The 5420-nt window shown below is 41.2% G+C and overlaps 1 protein-coding gene across 1 annotated transcript in view; it reads left to right on the top strand.

Annotated features, from left to right (window-relative positions):
* Positions 1 to 3152: 3152 nt before the first annotated feature.
* The window catches only part of tmem19 (transmembrane protein 19), a 28322-nt gene continuing 26054 nt past the window's right edge, over positions 3153 to 5420 (top strand). Inside the window, exon 1 of the mRNA XM_050035944.1 lies at positions 3153 to 3175. The gene's annotated coding sequence lies outside the window, so the exon portion shown is untranslated. The remainder of the gene's footprint in view (positions 3176 to 5420) is intronic.

Consider the following 5420-nt stretch of genomic DNA (forward strand, 5'->3'; position numbering starts at 1 on the left):
AAAAAGACGCTGCATGGAAGGAAACTGCGGAGGAACTGCAACTTCCAGGTGAGCAAGCTACCTATGGTGGCGCAGATGGATGACGTACGCTGATGACGTTGCATATTGACGTACGTCGTAACCTGCGATTCAGTAGTAAACGGCCATCGTACAATCTGCACACATCAAACTTGACGTCGTACCAAAGTTTATGAGATCCACGTCTCACAGTGTGTCATGCAGTGGTCTGATAAGACTGATAAAATCACACAGTGTATTGAGGGCATAAGACCCTTTAAAGTCGAGAGGGTGTCTTGACCTGAGTCGTGACCCTCAGGTTGGGAGCCAGTGCAGTAGAGCTAGACAGAGCTATGTGGGTACTATTGTTCTCTTATAAATATGACTTACAAAAGTGTGTGGAGAGTTGTATAACTGTGCAGTACAGACAGAACGCCATGCTTCAAATTATTTTTTAAGGTGTTATTGCACAATCACACGTTTATTATTACACTATTGATAAAATGATTTTTGCAACTTGTGAACACAAGAAAACAAAAGTTGGTTTTATTTCATTGTAAAAGAAAATAGTTTCCTCTTATTAGGCTGCTTATAATGTTTACCAGAGATCAGGAGTGCCATGGCAGCATGTAGTGATGGTGTCTGTCAACTGTAGCAACTGATTTAAGCAGAAGTCCTTTTATTTCCTCGTGATAACTGGTTCGTTACATGGTTATCACGAGATGACAGCATTAAAAATAATTAGAAGCACAGCTGTCCTCGGCTGCTGTGGTACCTGTAGGTGTGTGTGCTCACATTTGTACAGGTGCAACAGATCTGTGAGGCCTGGTGTTTAGCTTCAGGAGCTCGTACACATTTACTAACGTCAGTGTATACTAGAGATTTTTGTTCACGTTTACAAATCTCGGTTTAAATTCTTTTACAGGTTCACACACCTGTTGAGACAGTTTCACAACCCTCCTCACACGTCTGTATCTCTCTAATAATAACCACATATATATTCTAACAGCAAAGCAAACTGCAGTCTGCATCTCTGCTCTGTCTTTGATTTTCATGTATGTGTTCACTGAACACTCTGTGGTTTCCTGGTTTTGCCCACTGGGGCTCAGCACGACCAGTGAGATCATGACTGTGTTTTATGGTTTTAACCCAAAGCAATTCCTAGAAATGAACATTCAGAGGAAGCAGATCACGTGCTGATTCTGCCGAAGAGGTTTTATAAGATAGTCAACATGGTGAACAGCCATGGCTTTGTAGAGTTTGTTCTGTTGAAAGGTCAGAAATAATTGTATAACACCATAATGCAACGTTTCAGCCCTGCTACATGTAGCAGCATGACTCTGTGAATGGCGGTGCGTCTCAGAGTGAATTGGTCTGCTGATCCAGTTCACACTGAAATATCTCAAAAACTAATGAATGGATCACAATTAAAATTTGTGCAGACATTAATGATCCTCAAACCTCTCCCCCTGCACCACCTGTAGGTCAAAGTTTTCATTTATCCTGTAAAATATCTCAACATCTACGTGATGGTTGGCACCAAATGCATGTCTGTAGGGCTGCACCCAGCAATTATTCTTATTGTGAATTTGGAACTGAATCAACCAAATAATCATTTAGTTTAAAAATATCAGAAACCAAACAAGAAGCCGAGGTGACATCGTCAGATTTGGTTTGGTTAATCTTTCAAATTTAAGAAGCTGGAAGCAGCAGACGATGGCATGAGGGGTGGTGTTGATGATTAGTTAGCTGGTCGGTCCAACTCTTTGGTCCATACTGAAATATCTCAACAACTGCTGCCATTTATTTTGTAGAGACTGGTGGTGGTGCCCAGAGGATGAATCCTACTGACTCTGATCATCCCCTGACACTTTCTCTAGTGTATCCACGCAAGTTCTAATTAGTAGAGCCAGACTGCAACCTCATCACCAGAATAACTGTTAGCATTGTACAAAATACTTTTCATATCTAGCGGATATGTTGCAAATTAACGTTTCAAATTTGAATTTCATGATGTGACAACACTGTGGTTAACATGTGGTTATGTTCAGGCACAAAAAATACTTGGTACTGGTTAGGAAAAGATCAAGTTTTGGCTAAAAGTCCCCTGTTCCTACAAACATGGCTGCACATGTCCAGACCTTTCATCAAAAATATCCCAATTTGTTGTTATAAACACAACTAGCAAGGTCATGAACTCTTGTCAAAAATGACCCACTTTTATTGCCGCAAACACAGCTAGCAATGCTATAACCAATCATTACAACATACCTGCTTGCATCTCAACAAACACTGCTGGAAATGTCCAAATGTCCCGTGAAAAAATACCCACTTTTGTTGCCAAAAGCCTATCGTTTGGCAACAGTAGCAATGTCCCAACCTATCATTAAAACATACCTGCTTGCATCGCAAAAAACACAGCTGGAAATGTCTCAACGTCTCATAAAAAAAACTACCTACTTTTGTTGCCACAAACACGGTTGTGATGTCATGACCTGCCGTTAAAAAAATACCTGCTTTTGTCCCTGCAAACACGGCTGGAAATGTCCCAAAGTCTTGTTAAAAATACCCACTTTTATTGGCCACAAACACAGCTAGTAATGTCATGACCTGTCTTTGAAAAATACCCGCTTTTTTCACTGCAAACATGGCAGGAAATGTCCCGTCGTCTCGTTAGAAAATATCCACATTTGATGCCACAAACACAGCTGGCTATGTTACAGCCTATCATTAAGAAATACCCGCATTTGTCACTGCAAGCACAGCTGGACATGTCGTGACCTGTTGATAAAAAATAGAGTTTTTGTTGGTGTGGAACAGAGGTCTGCTGCTGTCACAGAGGTGCCACCGTCCCCTCCACCCACTGATGAGAAACTCAGCTCACAGTCATGTAATCTGAGTGATGTCATAGGTATGAAACGTATGCAACATATCTGTGGTTTGTACAGTGTCAGTATTTTATTCTCACATGTAAAACTACTGAGATTTTACAATGATTATCTTGGTGACATTCAACAACTACATTTCCCATGAGCCTCTGACACGCATGCTATCAAACCTCCCTCTCTCCCTCTCTGTCTTCAGGGGTGGATCTTCGCTGCCTTTAAAAACGTGTCAACAGCATTAAAATGAGCAGAAATCACTTTGACTCTCATCCTCCTCGGCTCCTCCCTGCTCGGTAGGTGACATCATCTCCCCTCCTCTCCTCCTCTCCTCCTCGTGTGCTGTGTTTTAATGATTTGTATTTTCAGTTAATTTGACTCATTTTTAGGCAATAACGTTGACTGACCAGAACCAGACTCTTATTATCGTTGCAGTTTCCTTTATTTGCCTTTGAGCAAGGCACTGGGTTCATTTTGGAGGTAAAGCCACAAAGAAACCTCAGATTAATGTTAATAATTTCACATAGATAGTAAAATATAATATACAGATGTTTTCAAGCTGTGAGCATGGTTTTATCTTGCAGCCTCAGTTGAATCTATGCACGGCTGCTGGACGAGTTAAACACCTGCTGGAGATGGAGATGCAAACTCTGAGTAACTTCATCACAGATACAAAGTCTGAATTGTTGTTATTGTTGTTGTCAGAAGAGAGAACGTCGTCAAGGACCACATTTATGAAGTGAAATATATTTTCAGGAACATAAAAATGCTCTATTTTATTACAAAAAACCCAAGATAGTCAAGGACAATAAATACGTTCATTTTGAGAGGAAAAACAAGTTTAAATTTTGTGGTTATAATTTTAATGGTGGTTTGGATCACACGTTGTGCTTTTAAAAACATTGGCAGACGAACAAATGCTCGGAGAATCCTTTTAACGGAAGACAAACACATCAAAACACAAATCACTGCATTGTTTTTATCTCGTCACTCTGATGGTGTGATGAAGGTCCAGAGCTCAGCGTCAAGGTGCAAATATTAACATGGCACTTTGCTTTCAGACTGAAATATATCTGCTGAATGGATTACAGAAAAATTTGATGACTGTGTAAAACCTTCCTGAAAACCAGTTAAAATCAGTTTGTTCCCTTTCTGATACAATCTGTTCAAAGACGTCTGAGAGTCTACAGTTTGTGATTCTGTGAGACTGTACTGAGTCACAGAGGTAATTCAGATGCTAACATCACATAGTGACAACGCTCAGCTTGGTGTGTCGTCTGTAATGTAGCATGAAAATGGAATTAATAAAGTACAAGTACCTCGAATTTGTACTGGAGTGGATGTACTTTGTTACAGTCCATCACTGACTCTCTACTGTGACTTTACTGTCACACAGTAAAAATGGCGACGTGCAGCAGCAGTTGTGCGGCGTGCTTTGGTTTCTAACCTGTTGGACTTGGCTAATGTTTACGAATCAACTCTTGAACTTGAAGCGGCTTCAAGGAATGGCGCCAAATGCAAGTCTTTATGCCTCTGCACTGGTGATCGCACCGGAGACATTACACCGATCAGCCGAAACATTAAAACCACTGACAGGTGAAGTGAATAACTTGATCATCTTGTTACAATATAATGTTCTGTTGGGAAACCTTGGGTTCTGACATTCATGTGGAGGCCACCTGACACGCTCCACCCACCTAAACACCAGTGCAGACCAGGTACCCCCCCTGTGGCAGCGACACTCCGCAGTAACCTTTGACCTTCAACTACAAAATTCTAATCAGTTTATTCTTCAGTCCAAGTGACGTTTGTGCCAAATTTTAGGAAATTCCTTTAATGCATCCTTAAGATATGGCATTCATAAGAATGAGACAGATGCAAGGTTCACAATGACCTTTGACCTTGACCACTAAAATCGAATCAGTTCATCTTTCAGTCCAAGTGGACGTTTGTGCCAAATGTTTTTAAATTCCTCCACGGCATTCTTTAGATATTGTATTCACGGGAATGGGATGGATAGATGGATGGATGGACAACCCAGAAACATACAGCGATCAGACAAAACATTAAAAGCACTGACAGATGAACGTCACTTGGACTGAGGAATAAACGGATTGGAATTTTGTGGTTGAAGGTCAAAGGTTAGTGTAACCTCACTAAGAATGTTTCTGACCATAAGTCAAGAATTCATACACTAATTATGACAAAACTTGACACAAATGTCATAGCCCATTGTTTAGGTTTAGGCGCAAAGAATGAGACTGGTTAGGGTAAGAGCATCATGGTAAGAATATCAGGGTAAGCCAGTCAGAGGCAGAGGAGGGTAGAGTGGGACAGGTTTTGCCTTCACCATAGGAGGGGAGAAAAATACTGCATGCCGGAAGTAGTCTCGCCACCAGACAATCAGAGATCTCCGCCTTCTGATAGCCTGGGGACACTCCTTTCTAAAGTGTGTTTAACACACCGGCGAAAACGGCCGGCAACAAAGCAACGCCTCTTGCATTTTTTAAAAGGACACGCCTTCTCGGAAATGTGCGCTCC

Source organism: Epinephelus moara, chromosome 23, assembly GCF_006386435.1.
Source record: "Epinephelus moara isolate mb chromosome 23, YSFRI_EMoa_1.0, whole genome shotgun sequence".
Taxonomy (NCBI): Eukaryota; Metazoa; Chordata; class Actinopteri; order Perciformes; family Serranidae; genus Epinephelus; species Epinephelus moara.